The sequence below is a fragment of the Meriones unguiculatus genome, chromosome 8 (assembly GCF_030254825.1).
Source record: "Meriones unguiculatus strain TT.TT164.6M chromosome 8, Bangor_MerUng_6.1, whole genome shotgun sequence".
Taxonomy (NCBI): Eukaryota; Metazoa; Chordata; class Mammalia; order Rodentia; family Muridae; genus Meriones; species Meriones unguiculatus.
The window spans coordinates 13,793,545-13,820,001 of NC_083356.1; the positions used below are offsets into that span (position 1 = coordinate 13,793,545).

General features: G+C 48.3%; 1 long non-coding RNA gene across 1 annotated transcript; it reads left to right on the forward strand.

The window, feature by feature from the left end:
* Window positions 1-9,054: 9,054 nt before the first annotated feature.
* On the forward strand, window positions 9,055-14,020 carry LOC132655992 (uncharacterized). The gene is made up of 3 exons (XR_009593947.1): window positions 9,055-9,137; window positions 10,627-10,744; window positions 12,245-14,020. It is a non-coding gene; the product is annotated as an uncharacterized LOC132655992 (long non-coding RNA).
* Window positions 14,021-26,457: the final 12,437 nt, after the last annotated feature.

A 26,457-nucleotide genomic window follows, 5' to 3' on the forward strand; every position in this document is an offset into this window, starting at 1 on the left:
CATTGCTATATGGCTGGGAAGACTCCACTGAAGCCTGTGATGGCTGCAGAAGGTCAGATGCATGAAGATAGAAGGTGGGAGTGTCCAGCCAGGTCAGCTATGTCATCTGTTCTATTTTTGGGACAGCTCATGAATATCCTGAGCCACCCCAAGCTTCATGGCCCAGACTCTGGAGGCATCTTTGACAATGCTAGGCACAGAGGCCTCAGAAGAGAGATGGAAGAACCCTAAGCATGGCCAGTCATATTCAGAAACTGGTGGAACACCCAGACAGGAGGCAAAACCCTGAGAGGAAGTAGTCTGAGCCCCATGATCAACCCAGTGCCTATAGAGTTCCTTGGCTTCAGCTGTCCATGTTGGGTGATAAGGATGATGACAGGTCTTGTCATTCTGAAGCCCTGTGACTCAGAGAGAGGGCCTGAGAGTAGAGAGTGGAGCACAATGGGCCAAGCCCTGCTCCTGGCATCTGTATTCTACATCCTTACTTTTTTCTTGTGCAGCGCTCAGGGATCATGCCCTGGCACAAAGCCCAGCTGGGCTGGACTGCCCTTTGGCTGAGGAATTCAAGGCATCTGGGGAGAGAGAGAACACACAAATTAGCTGCTTTTCCTTGCCCCCAACCCAGAACTAGGTACCCAAGAGGGGCCCAACCAATTTCCTCAAAACCTAACTTCCATGATTGAGGTGGAGGCAATACTTGCGGGAACACGTTACCCTGTCACTGCCTGTCCGGTGTTGGGCAGCAGGGAGGGGCTTATCCACACCAGTTCCTCTGTCTCAACTGTTTCTTATCTGATCTGGGCTGAGTATGGCTGTACAGCCCACTGAGGATGGGTGTCTTAAGTTTTTTGAGGAGATAGGTTAAGTTTTTGCCTATATTTCCAGGGCATAGTCTATGGTGGTTTGAATGAGAATGGCCCCAGAAGGCTCATGTATTTGAGGGCTCAGTCCCTGTTGGTGGAACTGTTTAAGAGGTATTAGGAGGTGTGGCCTTGTTGGAGGAGGTGTTTCACTGAGGGTGGCCTTTGAGGTTTCAAAAGCCCACATCATTCCCAGTGTTTCTCTCATTCTCACTTTGCCTTTCCCTCTGCCTTGTGCTTGTGGCTCAGGAAGTAAACTCTCAGCTCCAGTACCATGTCTGCCCACCTGCCGCTGTGTTCCCTGCCATGATGGTTTTGGAGTTTAACTCTGAAATCATGAGCAAGCCCCCATAAACAGCTCTGTCTTCTGTAAGTTGCCTTGGTCATGGTGTATCATCACACTAATAGAAAAGAAACTAAGACACAGTCTATCACGGCAGGAAGCCACAGGTAGCAGGGGCTCCATAGAGGTAGTAACACTATATCCCCAGTCAAGAAATAGTAATGAGTGCTATGTTCAGTCTTCCTTTTCATTCATTCTGGGGCTCTGCCTACGAAATGGTGCCACCTATATTTAGGGTGAGTTTTTTTTTTCCTCAGTTTACCAACTAAGAAAATCCCCAGAGGCTTGCCCATGCACAGGCAACCTAATCTAGACAATCCTTTACTGAGATTCCCTTCCTATTTGATTCTAGATTACATCAAGTTGATAGCTAACAGTAACCATCACAATGGGGACAGTTCCCTTGGCATGAGGTGGGGTGGAGGGCCAGCAGGGAACAGGGAGAGTTGGCTGGTCTTCTTTTCCATGGCCCTGTGGCTGGCAGGTCCCCAGGACCAGTGGGCTGTGTTTCTGTCCCTGTACTCTGTCACCTGTGGTGGCCAGAGGAGCCTAGAATACCATCAGGGTACCCATACATAGTGTTTAGATTGGGAAGGGACTGTTGTGGAATGAAGTATTCAGGGTAACAGAGGGAGGCCAGCAGGGCCGAGAGCTCTCTGGGTGGGGTCTCTTTAAGTACTCAGCAAATCTCAGGCGATTAGCAGAGCTCCGAGGGAGTGCGGCGGGCAGAGAGGACACTTCTGGGTAAGAGTGCTTGATGTTTTCCGCTCTTCCCCCAGGTTCAATTCTGGCCAAACACAGCACCTGAGGATTTGAACGAGCCCTTGGATCCCCAGTCACGTAGTGAAAGTACAGGCAGAAGCGGGAGCTAGGCTGCTAGGGGAGGCCAGATTTCAGGGCAGACAGTAAGGGTTGGTTGCAGGGACAGAGCCCGTGGGAACCTTCCTAAGGTCTTCCCACACATGGGCGCCGGGTCTTCAGGAGCTAGCTGCAAGTCTGGGAGCACTTACGTGGGTGTTCCTCACAGCCAGAGGCTGGATCCAAACTCTGCATCTGGTAGGTCCTACTCTGCAGGGCCTCCACCCAGCATCAGTTCTGGAGTTGGGGAGAAGGGGTACAGCTCAAAGGCTGGGCCATGGCATTCACAGTATGTTGCTTTATTGGGGTTCTTCCCAGCCAGCACTCTAGAACTCTCTCTTTGCCTTCTTCTCAGCTGTTGGAGTGCTACATGGAGCTTAGACAATTTCTTTAAATCTTTAGGCAACTGAAAAAGTTCAAACAAAGGGGTTAAACAAAACAAAAAACAAAACCAACCAAACAAACAAAAATCCAAACCAAAACAACAAAACGAATCAATATTATTTTTATCCTTGCTGTACTGTTATACTTGTAGCAAGGTGATATTTATTGTGTAAGGGTAAGTAGCACATTTGCTTTGTGCTAAAAAATTGTAAAAAGCGCATATCAGGAGATTCAGCATCTTCCCCATTTTAAAGTGCACAGCCAGGTGGCCTCACAGGCACTGACAGTTCTGTGTCATCGTCTCCACTGTCACTCCCAGAGCCTTTGCCATCCACACAAAAAACTATGCCCTGTGCCCCCTCCACCCTTGTCCCCCTGACTGCCAATCTGCCGCCTGCCTCTCTGAATTTGATGCTTAGCTTTTATCTAGGTTTTGGGGACCTGAATTTGATCCCCAGGCTTGTGCAGCAAGCCTCAGCCCCACCTTCCTTTCATAGATAGACCATTACGTGGTGGTCAGCCCAGCATTCATAGGTGGACACTCGGGTTGCAAACGTTTGGCTCTTGTGGCCATTTTGATTCTTTTTAGTGTATGCCCAGAATCGGAATTGCTGGGTCACATGGTAGTTCTATTTTTAACTTTCTGAGAGCCACCATGCTGTTTCCACAGCCGTCCGTGCCATTTGTCACTCCTCTAACAGTGTCAGGGTTTTAATTTCTCCACAGCCTCACCAGAATTTGCTGTGTTCTGGTTTATTTTATTTTCGTAGGAAAACAGCACCTCAATGGATCGTGGGTGCTGCCTCACGGTGGTCGGGCCGGCATGTTGCCTGTACTCTTGTGCTTCATGGCTATCGATGTATTTTCTTTGGAGAAATTATTGCTGGGGTCTGCCAAAGTCTTCTTTGGGCCTCGGTAACAAAGCATTACACACAGGCTTAAACTACAGGTTTTCCTCATGGCTCCGGCGGCCTGAACTCTGAGGTCAGGCCCCAGTACACCATTGCTGCCTGGCTGTAGCTGGCTGCCTTTGCACAGAGTCTTCACATGGCTGAGAGACAGGGAGGGCAAATATCTGAGCATCTCTCCTTCCAAGGCCTGGTTCTCATGTGTTTGTCATACCTGAGTCACTTTCCAAAGGCCTATCTCCAAAAACTGTCCTGTGGGGGCAGTGGCACAGGGGTTTGAGTCTGCAGCAAGGCCCCCTGCACGTTTCTGAATCTGGATGTCTGCCGTTCTACTGCTGGGTTCCCAGTGTGCTCAGCATGTGAACCTCAGGAGACACACGCATGACTTAACCTTTCGTCTTTCACCCTGTTGGCAGTGTTCTTTGATGCACAAAAGAGTCTGAATTTTGGTGAAGCTTAATTTAACTGATTTTAATTTTCTTTTGGATTTTTCGTGTTTGAAGCAAGAAACCATGGCCTGTTTAGTTGTCGTAGAGCTATTCTTCCAGTTCACGTCTGAGTTTTGAGCTTGGGGCTCTTCAAATCTGGATCATTGGTCCCTCTGAGTTAATGTTGGCGTGATACCAGTCGGAAGGGTTTTGAGGCAAACAGAGGGAAGACTAAGAATCTTTTGTAGAGGCATTTCATCCCAGGAGTGCAGCCAGGGCAGGGCTGTGGCTACCTTTGTCTGAGATCCAGGGGACATGGTGGTCTTTGGGAATGCAGGAGCCATGCTGCTGTGAGAATGACAGTTTCCCTTAAAGGCAGGGGTCCTGTAGACCATGGCTGCTCCAGGGTGACCACCTCAGAGGGTAGCTAGAGCCAGGTGGGACTTGGGCCTGGATTCTCTCAGGACCTTCAGTGCAGCAAAAGACCCAGCACCTCTAATGGGAGCAGGCCCCGGAAGTAACTGCTGCCACCCTTGGAGATCTTATTTCCCAGGAGCCTGATCTCCAATTTTAGCCCAAGTGTTGATGTGATTCATTTATTCATTATTTCATTTGTTTATAAGCCTATAAGCAGATATCTGGAATGCTACAATTGCTGAGAAAGAAAGATTTCTCTTCCCTACTCTTGCCACAGAAAATTGTCATATAAACTTTTAACACTCAATCTGTAGCCAGATCTGGTGGTTCATTAGTCCCAGGACTTAGCAGAATAAGGTAGGAGGATTGCCATGGTTTCCAGCTAAACCTGGAAGTACGTTTGTGGTTGTTTCTTCATTTTTGAGACGAAGTCTCCTTGTGTTTCTCAAGCTGCTTTTCAGCCCTTGGATCAAGCTACCCTCTTCTTATATTTTTGGTTGTGAGCCTAGCCTTTAACGGCTGAGCCATCTCCAGCCCAAGCTACCCTCTTCTACAGCCCTACCCCTTCTCATGATAGAAACTTTGTAAACAGATTTTCAACCATGGATCCTCCCACATGAGGAAGCCAGAAGGTCTGCCTGGGGCCTACACAGACCTTGAGCACAACCTTTCATACCCTTGTACCTGGAATGAGGGCATGGTCACTGTGTACTAGCCTCAGGCTGGCCACAAAGCAGCATGAAGAAAAAAAAAATCTGAGCTGACCCCCCAGGGAGAAATCTGGGTTATATGAGGCCCAAGGCATGGTCACAGGTCTCAGGTTTTCAGATATTGGATGAGGGGTGGGGCTTGCTGCGATCCCAGGCTGGGGCTCTGAACCTGTGGAAGGAATGATGCTGGCCTGTTGCTGGGCATGCTTAGTGAAGCACGGCCAGGATAATCTCCCTTTCCCCCCTATCTGCCTCCACTTCCAGGCGCTGTTTCCCCAGGGAAGGTTCTCACTCTTGTTCTACCGAGAGTGAGAAGGCAGACCCCCAGGAAAACAGCTGGCTTACATGACAGCTCTGGGTGCCTTTGGTTCTTGGAGGTACCTAGTTTCCCTAGTCCGGAACTCTAGCCACCTACTTCCCACATTCAAACAGCTCGGGGCCAGAGAAATGAAGCAGAAAGCCCATCATTACCTTGACCGGTGTGTGTGTTTGGGGGAGGGGCAAGGTTGCTTGGCTGTTTTCTCCTGGGTAGATCCTTCACCACTTCCTGGTGTTCAACGCCACACATGTGGTGGCTGCTCTTATCTGTCATCGGCAGCCCCATCTTTAAGGCTTCTCTGCTTCACTGAGGGTCCTGGATGAGGTGCATGTGTCATGGAGAATAGCACAGCCCATCAAGAGGCCATACTGCTACAGCTGCCTTGTAATTCTTGGTCTTTCTTCTTTGGTCAGGGCACTTGGTTTTACAGGCAGGTTTAGGCAAGAGGTCGTGGGCAGTCTCTCAGAAGACGGTGTTCAGCCTGGGTGTTGGGAATTTTGTCATCTTCTTATCTAACTGCACTTATGCTGGACAGAGAAACATGGCCAGAATGAGAATAGGGGAAAGAAATCAGGAAGTACATGAGAATGAGTCCTGGGCATGACCCCTCCAGAGACAGTACCTCTCTCAGCTCAGCCCGGACCCAGGTCTATACCATCTCCTAGACAATTACCATGGATACTTAGAAGTGAGTTTCCCCACTGTCCATTTAGTGTCAAGGACTTTAGGGCTCAAGGAATTTAGGTCGCCTGTTCAAGGTCACCTCTGTGACAGTTTGAAATTGGATTACTTACACTGGGTCTGGAAATTCTAATCACACCCCAGCAGGACCATAAATACAGGGTAGTCTTGAGTTTCATTGTCATTCCACACTCATGCTCTGCCTAAGGGTGCTACCGTGGTGAGCGCTGTTCTGAAATCAATACGAGGATGGATATGAGGATGGATGGATGATTAAGCTGAGTTAGGGTGAAATGAATTTTTAGATAGATGGAGGAACAGATAGGTGAGTGGATGGAAAGATGGATGGGTGGAAGAATGAAAGGTTTGGGTTCATGGGATGATAGATGGATTAACCAAGGGATTGGTAGAATAGAAGAAAAGAGCAGAAAGATAGAAGGATGGAGGGGTATTGTGAATGGTTGGGTGATGGATGGATGGGTGGAAGGATGAAGAAGTGGGGTGAATGGGTGGTGTGTGGATGGAGGGCAGGATGGAGTAGATGGAGGGATGGTATGTGGCGGGATGGGTGAGTGTGTAAATGTTGGAGAGTGGAGAAAAGTGGTGGGTGGAGGGGTGGATGGGTGTATGGGTGGCATGATGAAGGGATGTGATGAATAGATTAATGAGTAGATCAAGGATAGGGTGGAGTGGGTGCCTGATAGAGTGGATATTGGGATGGGTGGGTAGATGGTGGCAGAATTGAGGGATTGGGTAGATGGAGCAATGGCAGAATTGAAGGATTGGGTGGGTAGAGGGATGGCAGAATTGAGTGGTTAGGTAGATGGAGAGATGGGCATAATGATGCCCGAGTTCCTCTGTGCTTAGTGCTGGCACTGGCCTTGCCCTTAAGGACCTGCAGAGCACCTTCCTTGTGAAGCTGTGCCGGCCACCATCCTGCCACTATTTTACATGAGGGCATGGAGGGTTATTTACTGGACTTAATGAAGGCTGAGCAGCAAGGGCTGGCATTAAGGTTTGAAAAAGGCATGGAAGAGGGAGGATTCCAGTTATGTGTTATCTTTTCCTTTAGGTGTGGCCCAGTGACACTCAAGAACCCATTAAAATTGAAGACTTGGCCTTTAGGGTGGTGGGCTATTCTGGGTCCTTTGGAAGAAGAAGCCTAATGAGCAGGTAGGTTACTGGGGGTCATTCTCTCACTTGGGAGGTGCTACCAGAATCTCTGTGGGGGCCAAGATTGCCTCTACCTTCTCCTCTTCCTGGATCAAGATGAGTCACCTGTTTCCACCACATGCCTCCCCCACTGCCACCTGCTTTGTGTCATGAGCTAATGAGGTGGTGGTGGGCCTCAAACCTTCTACAGTGAGAGGGAATGACTCCTTTCTCTTTATAACTTGGGTCCTCCACTGTCTTTGGTTGTGAAGAACCAAACACTCCACTTCCTCACACCTTGGAAGACTGTGGCTTGCCTTCATGGGACTTCTGTCCAGAGCACATCACAGGTGAGGGTAGATGCCACCACCATGAGCATTGCTTACTCCATTGCTCTGTGTCCCTGGACTTCCCAGCTCCCTGCTGGCATGTGCTGTTTGTTCACAGGGAACAAGGACAAGAAAGAGAAAGAAAAGTAAGCAGAGAGAAGCTAAGGATAGAAGAGGGAAGAGTCAGTCACTAAGTTTGCATACAGGCTCAGGCTCTTAAGATGGAAAGTAACATTAGTGGCCAAGCGACAGGACGGAAATACATTTGATCAACCACAGGCCCTGAAGGTTGTGTTTAGAAACTACAAAACACATGGCTGGGAGAAGGAGAAAGGAACCTTTGGGCCAATGCCTTTATTTGGTCCAGGACAATATCTAACCAGGTTTACAGTGGGCAGGTTTTGTTTTGTTTTTGAGAAGAGTCTTGAAGCTGATACGTAGTTGAAGATAACCTTGAACTTCTGATCTTCTTGCTTCCACCTCTGAGTGCTGGGATCACAGCATGTGCCACTCTGCTTTGTCAATGTGTGCTGGAGACTGAACCCAGGGCCTTATGTGCTTTAGGCAATCACTCTTCCAATGGAGTCACATCCTGTGTCCATGTTTGTTTGTTTGAGATAGTCTTGCCAACCTTGAACTCAAAATTGCTCAAATTTCCTTAGTGCTGGGATTACATGCCTAGCTTCTATGGATACTTTAAACTGGTGGGTCTGGATCAGGCAGGCAGAGTTCCAGGAGATCATGAAGGAACAAGAGGTTGGCACTCTTGCTCATCTGTGTAGTCTGTGCAGTCGTGAGGGTCAGCAGGGCCAGCCAAGCAGACTGCGGCACACGGTCACTAGCTGTGTCACAGGGAGATGGTCCCTGGGGAGCAGCTGGATAAGACAGTGATCTGGATAGACCGTGGGAAGAGCTGAGACCTGGAAGCTGCTGAGGGCAGAGCCCTGATTCTGCTGTGAGAAGGTCCATCTTGTATTCCGATGGATGCGGAGATGGAGGAGAACCATGAGAGCACAGTACAGTCAGACTCTTGGTACCATAGTCTTAACTGTCGGTGGCCACACTCTGGAGGTGGTGATCTAGTGACTAGAGGTAGGGCTGGTAGGATTCACGGGTGTGAGGTGAGAGGTTGGACTAGAACCTGGAGATGTCAGAGTGGAGTGGTTACCCTGCTAGGGGCTGGTTGATAGGCAAGTACCTTCTGGGAAGGCAGTTTTCTCTACTGACTTTGAAAGGCTGTTTCCCATCAGGTGTAATGTGTGGGGTGTATTCTTTATCAGAAAGCAGGGAGAATACCAACCTGAGCCTACCAGATTTCAAGTTCAGGAGGAAAAGCAGGCTGAGTTTTATACTATTGTGCCCGAGGAAGGTGTTCATGAAGAACATTGATGGAAGTCAAGTGTCAGAGGGAGTGGCCTGTGGCCCTGGAGGAGGTCACTTCCAAGGTCAAGGGCTTGCATCGGGATTCCAAGGCCTGTGCTTCCTCAGGCAAATTAGAATCTTTGAAAGTTGGCAGGGATTGGGAAGGGACAGCCAGGAAAGCCATCAGGGCCTGCACATGTCTCCCAGGATGGAAGCTTCCAGATCTGACAGGAATGGTTGCAGCTTCGGCTTGGGGAAGGCCAGGTGCTAGGACTCAACTTCCATGCTACCCCTTTGAACACAGCTCTTTGACCTGTCCTCACCAGCTACTGAGACTGGATTCTTCCAAACGAAGAAGCAGCCATTCTCAGAGGAGATTCTCACTGGTAAGTCCTTTTTCAGGTCCTCACATTTGTGTGAGAGCGTGGGAACAATTGTGGTTCTGCCCTGTTCTGAAGGCTCCAGGCAGTGATCGCTGCTGGGGACTTAGCTGTTGCAGTTGTGTCCCTGCAGGTGGCGCTGAGCCACTGCCTTTCTCACAGGCCTCTCCCTGACCTGTGCTCTCGCTCTGCTTTCTCCTCTTCCACAAGAACCCACTGTTGATTTAGGGATCTTGGAAGCCTAACTTAAAATTAAGTAAATATGAAAACTTGGGAGTCATTGTCTTTCAGATACGAGTCGTTCTCTGTGACAAGTGGATTGATAGCATCTGGATTTTAGCCGCTGCTCAGTGATTAATTTATAATGTTTCATCTCATTTAGGAAGAGCAGGTTTGCATCCCGTCCCTGGCCTGGGCTAGGGAAGATGGACTGGGCAGCCAGCAGCCAGAGCTCTCCCCAGATTGTCCCTACTGTGTTGCTGTGCCTGGACATGCCATCCGGAGGTCGAGGACACACGTGCCTTGTGCTTTTTGCTTTCTGGAATATGCTGGAAGGCCTGCTGTGTATAGAGCCTGATGCATGAGGGTGCATGAGAGTTGGCTGTGCATCTGGCTGGGGCATGCTGCTCTGACATAGGGTCCCTATGAAACAGCTCGGGACAAAGCGTGTTTTCTCACCATGCCTCCCCAGTTTTGCACTGACCCCTGGGACACATGGCTTTGACATGGTGCCAAGCTTCTGAGAGACTTTATCTGGGCACATATGCCAGCTCTCAATAGAAAAGCAGGCACAGAGTCTGACAAAATGCACAATTTAGCTTATTTATGTTCTAGAATGGCTAATGACATGGGTGTTACAAAGGTGTTTTGGCATGCGAAGTAGTTTATGTTTTGAAATTAGGATGCCCTAGAGACCCCAAGCCTTTGTCAGGACAGTGGGCCTGACTCTAGGCTAAGAGAGGTGATAGTCTAACTGGGCACTGTTCAGACCCACAGCCAGACCACAGCCCATAGAGATAAGAATAACGCGTTGCCTGTCAGGGGGCTGTACCTTACCTCAGAGTGGCTGTAAAGGGGTCAGAGTGGGGAGGGGGTGAGCCATGGAGGTTATGGACCTAAGAGATATAGATCCTGGACTCCTAGACCTGCTCCCTCCTCAGAGCTGTGCCAGGACATAGAGGTGCCTCTCACCCTACTTCCCAGAGCACTCTGGGAAGAAAAAACAAACAAATAACAAAGGGCAGGGTTAGACCCCACCTAGCTTCTCTCTGAGATGGAGCCTTCACGCCGCAGACTCATAGCCACAAAACGTGGAGCTGAGGGAGTGCCAGGCATTTGGGAGATGTCAAACTATGGCCCTTCCTTGACAGTCATCTTCAGGAGCCTGGAATGTGATGTCCTGAGATGGGTCCAGAACCCTATCCAAGGAAGCCTGAAATACTCAGGACCTCTCTTACTATTACTTGCCCAATGTTCTCTCTTTTTCCCCTCCAAGATGGTATTTTCTTCCTTGGGCTGTGTTCTCTTCTCCTGCACCAGCCATTCCAGAGGGTGGTGTTCAGTGGCTGCTGATTCCTGGGCCGAACTCAACTCTCCCTACAGCCCTCCTCATGGTAAGGTTCCCTGTGCACTTTTATTCTGCCTGGACTTTCTGGCCTTGCCTCATGGGCTTCTCCTGTAGGGCTGAGCAGCCATCTAGACTGGAACCTTCAGCCTCCTTGTAGGTCCCAGACACAGGTGAGCCTGCCCAGGCTCCTCCATTTCTCTATGCAGTCATCAGTGATGTCTAGGGCTTGGTTTGGCCCTGGCCTTATGGTCAGTGGGTTACAGTGGCCTCAGAAAGATGTTTGTGTGTGTCCCAGGTGGGACTGACCTGTGCTTGGCCATTTTTGCACTACCTGCCACCTCTGTCTCTGTTTTTCTTAGCTGTAGTGAGGAGACCATCAGTGAGATTTCTTTACACACCAGGAGCCAGCTATAAAGTCCTGGTGATGTAGTTGGGGTCCAGGATGTGGTTGCTGGGGAGTCCTTAGGCTTTTTCTGGACACGTGTCCTTTTGTTTCATGTTCTTCTCTGTGGAACACAAACATAGTGACACCCCAGGTCCAGTGTCTACCCTATGTTCTGAAAATGTGCAGCTGTGTGGCTCTCCCTGAGGGAAGGACCCCCTCCCCCCGCCCATGGCTCCAGCTGTGTGATGTGGTCAGCTCTCTGTCTTGCTCTCATATCCAAGTCTGAAATCTGCTCAGGGGAAACCCAGGAGTTGTATCTTGCAAGGCGCTGTCTGCAAGCAGGACAGAAGCCAGGGCATCTAGAGGCTGCTTTCGTCTACCCTCCCTGTCCCCAGGGCCTCGGTTCCATCCTTCCAGGCCAGGCAGGTATAGGAGACATGTCTCTGTGACTCTGCTATGCTGGATACAATCTTGATCTTGCCTAAGTGGGGCCATCTGTTACCAGGCTGAAGGGGAGGAGGTAAAAAAAGAAAGTATGGGCCATCATCATCACTGGGACCAACATCTTGGATATGGCTGCCTCCAGGAATCTGCCTGGCCTGGACCGATGGCTCTCCAAGATGAGGGCAAAGGGTTTGCTTGAGCATGTCTCCAGGATACTCAGCAGCCTTGGTGCTGTAGGGGAAGGCCTTTCTGTGCTGTGCAGCCTTCGTGGATTCATCTGACAGCACCGCAGCCCTTGCTTATTGCTCTGTGGAACCCTCATTTTCTCTTCCCTTCTCATTTTTGATTGAGCCACCAAGACAAGGTTGAGGGACACTGGCACAGACAGAGGCTTCTACTCAATGGGCAGGACTCTGCCGGAAGATGCACAGGGCTCCCTTTTCTTCTTAAGGGTAGAGAAATCCCTGCATTCTTGTCTCTCAAAACATTTCTGATCTGTCAGATGGTAATGAAGATGCAATTACTTATTTATGAATGAAATTAAAAAAGGCACATTAATAAATTATGTGAATCCATTTTTCTAAAAATACGATGGCAAAAATTAGTTGACATATTAGAAATGCTGTGGTTTTTATATTGTGATTGCTTGTTCTTTTAAAGCAGAATGCATTTTAAATAGCCCAATGGATTGTCTAATTAACCACTTTGTTTACATAGAGATCATGCCTTGGAGAGCGGGGAGGGCCCCTCCACAATCAATGGGAAAGTTCTTCTTGTCTACGGAAGTGATTCCTGGCAATGGGAGCCTCCAGTTACAACTGGGTTCAGCATGAGTGTGGAGTGCAGCTGCAGTCACACCAGGTGCTCAAGGGCCTGGGACGGGGACCAGATTTTGGGGATGTTTTCATTCTCCTTTGGGAAAAATTGTAGACCATTGCTACAGCTCCTACAGTGAGAAGTGTACTGCCAGGAGGCTTCATTGTCTAGTTCCTTGACTCTCATGACTTATCTATCATCTGTCTGTCTGTCTTCTGTCTGTCTGTCTATGTGTCTGTCTATGTGAGTTTCCCATCCTACTATGAAGCCTGAAGTCTGCATGCTGTGGGGTCACTCTTCACACTCCCAACACAACCAGTAAGGGGCCAAGAGGCCACTCTTCAGAGAAGGTGAGCAATCTGTCAACATGTCACAGTACCAAGAGATTTCCAGCAATCCCGCTGGCTTGTCCACAGATGGATGAAGGAAGGACACCGCATACGCACAGTGGAAAACTACACAGCCCCCCAAAGAAGGGACTCTTGCTGTGTGTGACAGTGTGGATGGAGCTGGAGGCCTTTGAGCTCTGTGACCTAAGCTGGCGGGGAGAGATGAACGAAGTGCAGTCCTGCTTATCCAAGGAAGCAGGACAGCTGGATACGAGCCTGCAGAGCGCAGAAGGATGGCTCTCAGAGCTGAGGAGGGGCTGGGTGATGCTGGCTAAAGGTACAGGGATTGGTCACATGTGGGTGAGTGCCAGGGACAAGCTCTGCAGCATGCTGACCGCGGTTAGGAGTAACTCCCTGCAGCTTGGACTTCACGGAGAGAGCAGGTCTCATTACACACAGAGCACAGCCATGTGGCATCAGGTGTGTTAATTACTTCTCTGTGAACACTTAACAGTTACTTGTGTAAAAACCCCAGACCTACACCCCTTGAACAGAAGCAATTTCACTTTGCTAACAATACCTGGGTGAAACCTTCTCCTCTATGAACACTTGCTGCTGTTTGTTTGAAGGAAGGTGATCCGAAAGCCTTTCTACTTGGCTCTTTATTGTTCTATGAGGAGGACCTAAACAGGCTGTGGAGGTTTGTATGGCCTGTCCTTCCATCTGCCCCTATTCCTCTGTGCTCGTTACGTCAGCTAGGCTGTGCTCTACATCAAGGGGAGTTGGCATTGGGAACGTCTTTCTCTCTCTCCACTTGCCAGGCTGGGCAGAAGCCACATAGGATGTGACCATGGGCTTGCCACCCTTATGTAGCCACACTTGAGATCCAGGCTCAGCCTCCACAGAGCCAGGGGATAGTTCCCGAGATTCAGCATGCAGTGGTTGTATGTCTTGCAACTGCTCAGATTCCGAATGAGTGCCCAGGGTTCCAGGCAGAGACCCCTCCACCTTTGACAGCCCTGAAGGATGTGCATGGGACAGCAGCTAGCCTCACTGGGCGCAGGGCATTTCAATTAATGGACTTCAACTGTGACGTAGTCTCTAGTTTAAAACATGGCTTTATTGTAAAGCAAAAACTTGTTCATAGCAGAGGGCTTGCAAGAAAAAAAAAAGAATTGAAACACACAAAGAAGAAAACTAAATCCAAGTCATCCATCATGACTGCTCAGAGACAATCCTGTTAATTTTTTTGATGGATTTCCTTCCTGAATTTCTGCCTTTTTGGGATTGTTATGTGGCAAACAGGACTCACGTCCAGGTCCCTTCTGGATCTGAAAATAGAACGGTAGACTCCCAATTAAAAGTTTGTTCATCATGAGAAGTAATAAATTTTAAGCAGGTTGCACGTGTGGGTTGTCTGTTCCGTTCTCTCCTTACTGAATTATTGATGCCACGAATACAAATGCACTGCACGCTCGCTCCTCCATTGTCCCCTAATTAAAACAGAACCACAAAGCAGGTCCAATGTGCTGAGTGGTGGGACTTGTAAATTTAACTTTTGAAGGATGAGAAGGAGGAGCCAAAGAGCCCCTGGGGAAGGTGGGATGCTACAGTGAGTATTTAATAAGGATCTCCCGTGTGCTGAGAGATCCTGGTGGATGCTGGGAAGCCTTTTGGAAGAGGTGCATTAATTATTTAAGTGCAAGCCCAGAGCTACAGGGCTGCCTTAGCAGGAGGGCAATTAGAGAGGCCTGGCTCATAAGGCCCATTCCAAGATCCTTCTGGCTTCTTTTTTTTTTTTTTTTTCCTAAATGAGGCCACCTACCAGGGGTCAGTCCAGCTCTGGTTGCTGGGGTGAGCTCTCACTCTTGGCTATGTATTCCCATGGGGGCTAGGAGCCCTGCCACTTGGGAGAGGCTTAAGAGCTGAGGCTCCATCTGCCCTGAGGTCCTCCTGTTCCCCTTCTTCCCAGCTTTGATAATTGCCTCTCATCAGCTGTCCACAGAGGGCTCACCTGGAGAAGAGTTGCTACATCCTCGTCTGATCCGGGCTGACTTCTGTGCAGCCACACCTCTGTGGCCAAGCCTGATGTTGAGAAACTGACGAACTCTGGGTCAGTTGGAGCATGGCATGCTCATAGCTGGGGTGACTGTCAGCACTCATCAGCAACACATATCTAATGTGATCTTAGTTAAGCGAGTTGTAGGTGCGACAGTGGCCTTGGTAAATGGGACATTTCATGATGAAGAAAAAAAGGCATCAATTCTAACTTCGAAAGTCTCCATTGTCTTTTCAAAACCCAATGCTGTTTAAATTCAAAGTCTTTTTTGAGATTCAAGGCATTCTCTTCACTATGAGCCCCTATAAAAGTAAAAGCAAATCACCTGTTTCTGACATGTGATGGTGCCAAATAAGCATCTCTATTAAAAACAAAAACAAAAACAAAAAAGACAGGACATAGCAATGAATTATCTCACTAAAGCAAGACCAACACCCATCAGGGAAAACACCTGCTCCATGTTCAGCATCTGAGACTCATGATGGAATCATCTGGGCTCCAAGAGCTCAGGTGGCCCCTCTTCCCTAGCTCTGTCGCCTGCAGCACACATAACCTTCCCTTAGGCTGGCTCCGTACTGTGCTTGCAGCTTTTCTCCATGGACATCCCCATGGTCCTGGCATTTCCAACATTCTAGAAGCTCCACCACACTTAGGCTTTATCTTTGTAGCTCCAACATAATACCCTCTCAGGGCCTTCTTGTGGGGACTCCAATTCTGCTGCACGTAGCCGGAGCTCAGCTGCTGTTTGCAACTATGGAGCAAGCTTCCATGACCCCTTCAGTCTTGCACCTTTTACATCCTAAAAACCAGCACCACAGGAATGCTGCTGCCAAGTTCTGCTGACAGCTCGGGGTATCTCCTGGTCCCCTTGATCCACAGATACATCAGCTTCTGTGTGCAGACCCTGAGGAAACACCTGCCTGGGCAGTTGCTTTTGAGGAGCAGGGCTCCACTCCCAGCTGCATTCTCATCTGATGCTCTCTCCCTTCAAATAAATTTAGATCCTCACAAAATTGGGGTAAGAGTTGGAGTTTTGCCCTCAAGATAACTTTCCTGTTGTTTCAGTGTAGCACATGAGGTTTCTCTCCAGTGGTTCTGACTTCTCTTACAATCACAGTTGCTTTCTCAGTACCTATATGCTTTTCTGACTTGAAACTTTCACCACCAAAAAAAAAAAAATTAGTTCATTATTTTAAAACTCAACTTCATTGACGTTTTTAGGATTTGGAAGGAATGATGCCATGAATGTTCCCCATTCTAATTCTAAATACTCTTATTCTTCTTTGAAACCTTATGTATCGTTTTAAAGAAAGAAAATCCTAATATTTGATTTTACCAATGAAGACTCAGGAGCCAGATGCTGGGGTGAAAGCCTACTAGCTCAAAGAGGCAGAGAAAGCACATAACTGACCTTCATACTTCAACAACATCCCAAAAAGAAAAAGCCCCTTCTTCTCCACACTGTCTTAAATACCCTTCGAACTGAACATCCCTTCTTTCCATTCCTGTTTGTCTCTCCATCTATCCTCTGGATTTCCTCTCATTTTCTATGATTTTTTTTCCATGTTCACTTCCTGTCAACTGGTTGCTTGCTCCACCTCTTGACCTAGGGTTAACTTTATTTAATCCTGTTTACAGAAAGTTCTTGGATTAAAGGTGTGTGCTAGGGCAAAGCCATACTACAATAAGAAACAGTTTTTTTTTTTTCAGTTCATAATCTCAGGGTTCACAATGGGATCAAATATTCTGCAACACTTATGAACCAGGCCCCCACTGTCCACTTTTCTGTCATCATTCTTGTTTTATAAGCTCTCATCAGAATTGTCTATTAAGATTGGCTTGGGGTTTTCTAGCCCAAAGTACCAGACTTCCACATCTAGTCACAAAACAGTTCCAAAGGACTAAGGAGTGCATGGTAAGGGGTCAACCCCACTTCTGATGCCAATTTTTCTGTCTCTCTTCTTTTTCCTGCTGCCAGTAGTACCCTAACAAGAGCCACTTAATGGAGAAAGGTTTATTTTGGCTCACAGCTTTAGGAGATAATCCATTATGGCAGGGAAGTAAAAATGGCAGGAACTTGAAGCAGTTGGCCACATCATATTCATTATCAGGATGCAGATGATGAATAAATGTGCTCAGCTCACTTTCTTCTGTTTATACAGTCTAGGATTCCAGCCTAAAGAATAGTGCTATCCATGGTGTTCCTCCTACCTCAGTTAACCTTACCAAGATAATCTCTCTTAAGTATGCACAAAGGCCCATTTCTTCTATGCATTTAGATTTCATCAAGTTGACAACTGAGAGTAAATATCATACAGCGAAATCTATAGTTAGCAAACCAGCATGGCACTGATGTCAGGACAGACATGCTGAAGGAACAAACAGAGACTCTACAGCAATTAGGCCTAAATCTATGTGTGGAGAGAAAATGAAATTAAATTTTTTTTTCATATTACATATAAACATTGACTGAAGATAGACCATAGATCTAAATGGAAAAGTAAAGGGATAAACATTCCAAAAGAATATATATATATATAATCCTGTGACCTCAGAGAAAGCAAAAACTTTGTAAGACAAAAATACACGAAAAGTTTAATAATTTGCATTTGATCAAAAATTCAGTTGAACAGATGCTTCATAAAAGTATCTATACTACATAAATGTAACGAACGTATGAGAGGTTCAGCATCACTATTTGAGAAAACAATTGAACATTGATGGTATTTTATTTCATTATACACCCTTAGGATGGGTGAAATCTCTAAGCCTGAGAGAAACCAAAAATGTGTCAAGAATGCACAACCACCGGTTCATGCGTTGTTGGTGCAATAGAAATTATCACAACTATGGAAAACAATTCAGGGTTTTCTTGCGAAGACGAGCGTGCACTCAAAATACGACTCCCACATATATTCCTGGGTATTTATACTCAAGGAGAAAATGGAAGGCTGGAGAGGTGGCTCAGCAGGCAGCATTTTCCAGCACCCATGTCAGTCAGCTCACGAATGCCTGTAACTCCAGCTCCAGGGGCTCTGATGCCAACTTCTGGCCTGGGGCACTGGTGTACAATGGCATACATAGACTCACATAGACACAGATATGTAAATAAGAATGAAAACAAATGAAATGTTCAAAGAAGAAAGAAGACCCCCTCCCCCACAGACTTCTGTCTTAGGGTTTCACTGATGGGAAGAGAGCAGGATCACAGCCATTCTCTTTTTTTATGACAACTCTTATAAAGGAAAACATTTTATTGGGGACTGGCTTGTAGTGCATAGGTCTGGTCCCTTATCATCATGGTGAGAAACATGGCAGACAGGGTGCTGGGGGGGGGGAACCAGGAGTTCCACATGTGGATTTCCAGGCAACAGGAAGAGTCCCCGGGCCTGGCTTGAGTACCTGAAACCCCAAAGTCCATCCCCAGTGACACACTTCTTTCAATGAGGCCACACCTCTTCTAGTGCCACTCCCTGTGGGCCTATGGGGACCATTTTCATTCAAACCATCATCACATCTTACTTATAAAGGCGCATATTGCAAACAACCACCACAGCCACGCACTGATGAATAAGCCTCCTTGGATTATGAGGAAGCCGAGCACTAGGAGATCGACACTGGGAGATTTGTTTATGTTTAATGTTACATGATGCTTAATGTGATTATAATAGAAGGAAAAGCATGCGTGTGTCAAAGCTCTCCAAGGAGAGACTGGAAGGATCACACCACAGTGCTTTTGCTTAGGGACTGATGACTTTCATGTTATCCTGTGATTTCTCTTCCTATGCAGTCAATTGCCTATGAACATTATCTGTTCTTTCCATAAAAAGGAAAATGCCATTTGAAAGCCTTGGGTTCTGGATCGAGTTTCCCAGCCAATCAGCAACCACTTTCAGAGGCTTCCCCATCTTGGCATCGGTACTCTCACGGAAGCCGGGACCACACACGATGCTGGCCTGTCCAGCGAGGAGGAGATGTGCGTATGGGTCACACAAAACCCTAGGCTGGCTGGCTGCTGGAGTATCGGGTGACTCTGTTTTAAGCCGAGTTGAAGAGCAGTTGCTCACCTCGAGGGAAGTTTGACGGTTCCATGCTATCCATCCAGAGGCCAGACCTGACCTGAAGAGAGAAAGAACCACCTCTCCAGCCCCAGTCTCACCTGCCCCTGTCCTGGGAATTCTCACCTGTCTGCAAGGGCAGCAGGTGGTAGAGGTTGTCAGCCCTTGCGGCTGTGCCTAGAAGCATCACGGGCCATGGGCTAGTCTGAGTCACACCACGGAGACAACACTGAACAGATAAACAGTCATATTCCCCTGTGTGGCACTAGAGACCACTAATGTTTAATGTTATTATAATAGAAAGAAAAGCGTGTGTGTATGTGTGTGCTCGTGTTGCTTGTGTCTTCACGGTCCATTTGTGCTTGCCAGATGTCCCTTTGTGATATAAATAAAAATAACTTGCAAGTGCCGTACCCTAGAGCATAGAGGTCTATGAATCATATCCGGGGTCCCTTACTACCTCACTTCTCACCACTTTTTGGAATGTTGCTGCAAACGACTCCGTGTGGTGAATTTTGCATCCACTTCGCTTCTTTTAAAAAAAGTTGTTTTCTTCTTCTCTCATACATTAAAAGTCCAAATGCAGGTTCCCCTTTCTCCACGACTCCCAGTCTTCTTAAAGTGAGCTTCCGGGAATGTGGCTGACACACTGAAAACACATCCAAATCCTCCATGGATTTGGATAAACATTCCCGTACTTGTGAAAATCCCTGAAGGAAAAATAGAGTTGTTGAGTCCAACAAAGTAAGGAGGGTTGGAAGGTCAGGAGGGCAGGGAACACATGCATGAGGGCCGGTCACAAGGGCCATCACAGGGACTCTGGTGGACCATAGCCTGCAGAGAGCCCACTGAGAGCTTCCTCAGCAAGCAGGCCACCTGCCCAGGGACTTACTGTCTTATCTTGGACAGATGTCCTATTTTTATTCCGTTGCTGTGACAAAACATTCTGACTGATAGCAGCCTGAGGAGGAAAGGGTTTGTTCAGCCTATATTTCCAGGCCACAGTTCATCACTGAGGGAAGTCAGGGCAGGAGCTCAGGCAGGAACTCAAAGCAGAACCCTTGGATGAATGTTACTTCCCGGTGTGCTCACGGGCTGGTGTTCAGCTTTCATACAGCTCCGCCCATCCCCCTAGGGCTGGTGCTGTCCACAGTGCTCTGGGCCCTCCCACATCAATCACCAATCAAGACAATTCTCCAGAGACATGGCCACAGGCCATTTTGATCAGGGCAGTCCTTCAGCTGAGACTCCCTCAGATGATTCTAGGCTGTGTAAGTTGGCTGCTGAAGGTAAATAGGAGAGATGCCTCTTTTGTGTCCATCGTTGTTACCAGGGGTTACTTCTTGAAACGCCTAATGCAATCCTCTTCACTTACGCTCAAAACCTCTGCACTGCTTTGGCCTCTTGGAACATTTCTTAGAGTATATGGCACATGCGTCTTCATCACAGTGCCCACTCCAAAGCAAGCTTGCTCATCTCTGACGACAGTCTCTGCTGTTTAGCTGCATCCCAGCACCTTGAGTCCACGCTTTCACCACGTGTAATGCTTCTCCCACCCCCGGATGCTGGTTCTTTAAGCCACCTTTCAGTTTAGTACAGAGCTAGCATCCTTCCTCTAAGAGCTGAGGGTTTCTCCAGTGATGTGGGTCCCTATGTCTATATGGCTGAATGTCTGTCCATGCCGCCTACCCATCTCTGTGGACTGAGAATGCTCAGAATCATGCTATACCATGGCTGCCATAGCTAACTCACTCTTACTTTTTTTTTTTTTTCTTTTTGTGCTTGCCTTTTCACTTTTGTTTTGGTGGGTTGATGGGTATTTTCCCACATAAAATCTGCAGTCTTTTAAAGTTTTCCCATAATTTTCTTTCCTTTCTTACACATCTATTTCTGCCTGAAAAGGACACTTGGTGACAGAATGAGAAATAAAAACAGCAGCCATCCTCATGGGATTAGAGAAATGTTCAGTCCTACGAGGAACTGGTTTTGGGAATGGGGGGCATCTAGAACAGTGGTTCTCAACCTTCCTTGAAAACAGTTCCTCATGTTGTGGTGTCCCCTGACCACAAAATTATTTTGTTGCCACTTTGTAACTGTAACTTTGCTACTGTTATGAATTGTAATGTAAATATCTGATATAATCCCCCTGTGGGGGCCGTGACCCACACAGTTTGGGAACCACTGATCTAGAGGACTTGCTTTTCGTCTCCGCCGTCAGTTCAAGGCTGTCAGGGGCATGGCCATCCTTTCTCCTACTTAGAGTCCCCATTTATCACAGGACAAGTGATTGCACATCTGTCCACCTGATATCAGCTTGCCTCCCATATTTGTTATTTCCAGAACCCCCTTCTCCCCCAATACAAACCATCCTAGCCTGTGATTTGAGCGTCTGGTAGCACAACTGTCATTTATTATCCTCATTTCCACCTCTCTTTTCCTTCTTAACTTCAGTTATGAAAATGCTGATCATTTTGGCTTAGGGTAGATGAGGGGGTGGTATGGCCATAGATATTTTAAAACAGTTCCCCCTTAATTCCACTGCTGATGTCGTGGAAGTTGCGTGAGATTTATAGGTGAACAAGGAGCCATCACGGCAAGTCTTTAGGCAGAATTAGGGTGAGTGGAGCCTGGAGGGCAGAGCCTGGGGCATCACCTCAGCTGGCAAAATAGTCAAGGACCTCAAGCCTCTCCCCCACGTGGTTGGCTAGGCACATTCCTCTGCTGTGTATTCATATTTTTGTTGGACTAACAAGTGGAGCCTTTCTGTGCCATCTTTCCCCAGCTCTTTCTGAACATAGTTGGTGGGTGACAGGAAGCTGGCCATTTGCTTTGCGACAGCATCATGAGGGGATTAGGGGACTCTCTTGCCAATGGCAGCTTCCCTGACTAGCAGTGTTTTTACTTATTTATTCATCCTGTTTAACATCTTCATACCTTCTGCGGATATGTTATCATGTGGAAGCTCTTTCTGGTTTCAATGAGGGCACATTGGTATCCTGAGCACATCAGGAGCAGGGGCAACTAGGACAGAGTTGAGGAACAGTTGGGCCAGGCTCTAGGAACCCAGGACCATCTGCTTTTCCCCCATGTTCCTAGATAGCAAAACCATGAGAGAGAGAGAGAGAGAGAGAGAAAGAGAGAGAGAGAGAGAGAGAGAGAGAGAGAGAGAGAGAGAGAGAGAGAGAGAGAAGCAGTGTCCAGAGAGAGAGGGTTTGAAGGTCCTGGTCCTTGTGACCCTGGTCACTGGGGATCTGCTGCTTGCAATCGCTACAGGGCATAGGAAGTTGCTGAAGCAGAAGGAGCTGACCCACAGCCAGCGCTCCTTATGCGCTGATGGCATCGGTACCCATCCCATCCACAGTCCTATTCCAGGACCCGTGTCAGAGCTGACACGGAGCAATTTCTACTGAGACGCTCCACCGCAGTAGAGAGAATGCTCATCTTGCAGGGTGCCCAAGAGGCCAGGATGGGTTGTGTAGCCTTGAATATCTCCCCATGGAGCAGAGGGGAAACTGTGGGCATTTGACCTGTGCCAAGAAGACCAGCACAAGAGCCTGGTGGCAACATGAACATGGTGAATGGTGGGTAAGAGGCAGCAGGACACTCGAGGACTCTCTGCTCCCTTAACACATTCTTCAGCCCTCCATCATCCAGGTCAGAACACTCAGGGCTGTGTCCCTGGCACCACAGGCAGTCATGGGTGGTGAGCTCTCAGAGTTCCTAGCCTGTATGCCTGGGAGGTCAGGTGAAGGATGGAGGAGTGCAGAGTGGATCTCACCTGGTCTACCCAAGCCCTGTGTCAGCTCTGAAGCCCTGGGGACTCACTGTGCTGACTTTTGCTTCCTCTTGCCTGTCTGGTCTGGTTGTGGACTTCCTCTGACAGCTGCACACGCTTGAGTCTGCCTTGGCTTGGCACCTATAGGAACAGATGCCTGCCTCCCTTCTTTGGCCATTATGGGTGGCTCTCACTTTATCCTCACACTTCCAGGCTGCAGGTTCCAGCAGGAAGCACAGAGCTGTCACCTCCTGCTTCTCCAGTGGCTGTTGCGGTAGGGACCACTGTGGTAGGTGCCACCAATTGCTTATTCTTTCATACACTCTGCAAGGTGGGACACCCTGAGACCTGCAGAGGCTGGACGACAGGCAGCCAGGAGACAGATGCCGATGTCCTGTCTCCGGGACAAATCAAGCCTGCGCTTGATTTGCTGATGTCGATGTTAGAATTTAGGGAGCTTGGGACGCGCTGCCCACTGACCACTTCAGCTCGATAGATCTCCTTAATTTAACCTGCTCTATCTGAGGGGTGTCAAATGAAATGTCAGTTTGTGAGCCTGGGATCAATGCACCAGTCTGAGATCAATTAGCTGGCCTGGGGCTAATTAGCCAATATAGGATCAATCTTACAGCCTGAGATCAATATGCCAGGTAGGATGAGGTCAGAGGCAGATGGTCAAGTTCCAGGAGTCAGCATCAGGCGGTGTCCCTGGGGCAGGGCCTGCGTGACTGGACATCTCATCTGAGGGTCTCATCTAGGCCACCTTGCAGTGTTTGTGAAACCAACTTCATGTTCCCTCCACAAGCTTCCGCTCCCCTGAACTTGGCTGGTAAGGAAGATCCACTAGGAGCCTTTAAGAAGGGGTGTGTGGGTAAGCCACAGGTCAGAAAGAGGGGCACATCAGGACTGACGAGGGGGCTTGATGGGAGACGCAGATTTGCCGTGGAAACCAGGTTGTCAAGTCAGGGAAGGTTCCCAGGAGGGGAGGCACTGGACAGAGCCACAAGCACTCAGAGATGGGGGTCTCTGCCACAGGGGTGGGTTTGTGTGAACAGATGTGTGGAGGTGGGGACTGCCTGCCTGAAGGACTGTAGGAGAGGCTGGGACTCACTCTGACCCACTGAGAACGCATCTAACTTCTAAGAAATTCCCGCAATGAGAAACTCATGATACATTTTCTAAAATAAGGAGCAAGAAGCACCATGAACAGCTGGCACGCAAAAAGCTCGAGGGGCTGATATGTAGGCGTGTGCACATGCACATGTGTGTGAGTGTACATATGTATGTATGCAAGTATGTATGCTTCTGCGTGCATATATATCTTTGTGCATGCATGTCTGTGAATGTATGCTTATTTATAGAAACATGCATATGTGTCTATATGTGTGTGTTTGGGAGTGTGTGTGCATAACACACGTGTCTTTGAGTATGTGCAGGTGTATGTGTGTGTGTATGTACTGAGAAAATTTATGTTCTCTCTCAGGCCTGGGAGGGTAGGATGTTAGATGGTGCCAGCTTTAGCCTGGCAGTTGGGGCGGCTGTCTCTATCACATCTTCTCCTGTGTGCCTCTGGGGATTTGTATAGCTGGCTCTGTTGTCTCATCCATCTTCATGAAGGTACAGGTACCCATGAGGAGAAAAGATCAGCTGGTCACCATGGTGACTACCAAGGCCTCCTAGCCAAGCCCTTCAAGGCTGTGTATTCTCTATGGCTATGGTCTGCTTTCTCATGCAGATCAACCCCAAAGGGCAAATTGTATCAAGGACTCTGAGGACAAGAATCATCTGTTTCTAGATTGATGGAGTCCTAATGCCGGCCTGGCTGGGGCCTTGAGGAGCCTAATTTTGACAGGGATAGAGGGCTTGCACAGGTTCACCTCAGACCATACTGGGGGGGCATTTGCATACAATGGGCAAATTTTTTTCTCTGGGGCCAGACTCCTCCAGAGGTTGAGATGCCCAAGAAAGGCACGTACCTTGTCCTTGACTCCTGGCAGGGATGAGGGGCTTTTCATAGCCCCACAACCTTCCAAAGACCCTGTTTCAGGAAAGGTGATGCATTTTAGTTTTTCACTGAACAGTTTCCTTGTAAGAATGTGACTCACTTTTCTCACATATCCAAAAGTAACCTCATTCATTCAGGAATAAGGGGAGGTGCACCCTGTCCCTCCACAGGTGGAAATGTGGTGATAGTGACCACCTGAGGGCCAGGTACTTCAACTGCTGTGTTGAATGAGGCCTGTCCCTATGTACTGGGACACCAGCTGTCCTGCTCGGCACGTGATGCAGGGTTTCTATGTACCTGCTGCTTACAAAGATGGCTTGGCTTAACAGGACCTGATAAGAGACTCAGCCTGAAGTTCCCACCTCTCAGCAAAGCAGCTGAGGGGCCGCCCCATCCATCTCCAAGGAGGTCTGTCTCTACAGGGCCATTCTAAGTAGATCTGACAGGTGTCTAGAATGGGGCTTGTTAGACATCAGTGTACTTCCTAAGTACTCTTCGGTTCAATCTTCCAGATTTACATCCTTTTTTTTTTGGAAGTAGCTGTGCAGTATCTCACGAAGTCTCGTCACAATCCTGAAACGGGAACCCACACAAGCCATCAGCAGTGTGCGTGTGATCCAGATATTGTACTGTTCTTGAGGAATGGACAAGTTCTCCAAGGGGTCACAGGATACATCACTCTGTGCACACAGCCCCGGGTAGCTGTCACTGTTGACAACTTTTTAGTTAGGGCATCTATCTCCTCACCTACCAGGGAAAAGGCGAGCTATCCGCATATGTCGAAAGATGCCCAGAGCACCAGATTTGGGAACACCAGCCAGGCGCATAATTGCTCTTGGAGTGAACCGGGGTGATAAGCTTGCCTCTATCTCCACATATCAAAGACAGACATGGATTCCCCCAGCATGTCGCTATAAAATATGCATTTAATTATGCTGGGGAAAGCTCCTTTACAGGCATCTTATGATATGCTGTTTACTCTCAGCTCTCACACGTACAGAGGTGGCGGTGGGCCTGCCCCTGGGGGACCTGGAGATAGCAGTGGAACCACATTCTCTGTCAGTGTTATTTGTTTATGTGCCATCCATCAGAACATCGCCAGAAGAACAGCAGGACAGGACGCCACCACGTTGGTTCCAGGAGGCCATGGCACAGCAGACGATGACGTGGGTGTTACAGGAGTTTCCCGTGAGACCTGGATGCGCACAGTCCTTGGAGTGAGGGTCAGCAGAATATGGTGGCTCCCGGGCAGGTGCACTGTTCCCCAGTGTTGTTCTGGGTTTGGTCTCTGCAATAGCAGAAGGAAACAAGCAGTTTGGAGTTTGTGTGCTTCTGTCAGAAGGTGTGTTGTTAATGGATAAGTCAGAAAGAGAGAGAGAGTACAGGGTGCTGAATAGACAGGGTCCCGAAGAACACCAGCCACAGAAAAGGAAGACAAACAGAGGCCAAACCCAAGCCCTGCCAACCTAACACATCACACTGAATGGACAGAATTGTGCAGTTTGCTTTTCTTTCTTTCTTTCTTTCTTTCTTTCTTTCTTTCTTTCTTTCTTTCTTTCTTTCTTTCTTTCTTTCTTTCTTTCTTCCTTCCCTCCCTCCCTCCCTCCCTCCCTCCCTCCCTCCCTCCTTTCTTTCTTTCTTCCTTTCTTTCTTTCTTTCTCTCTCTCTTTCCCTCCTTTGCCACACTCTGGGTAAAACCCATTCTAAATTAGCTAGCGATCAGGTCTATCTGCGCAGCAGCCCACAGGCGAGTCGCCACACCTAACATCATCTCTGCCTGTCTCAGGGACTCTACGAATCCCAGGACTCAAGTGTCCCTCAGCCACCCCCTATCACCCTGCATGCCCCCTGATGCCACTTCTCACGTCTCTGTCATGTCTCTGTCCAA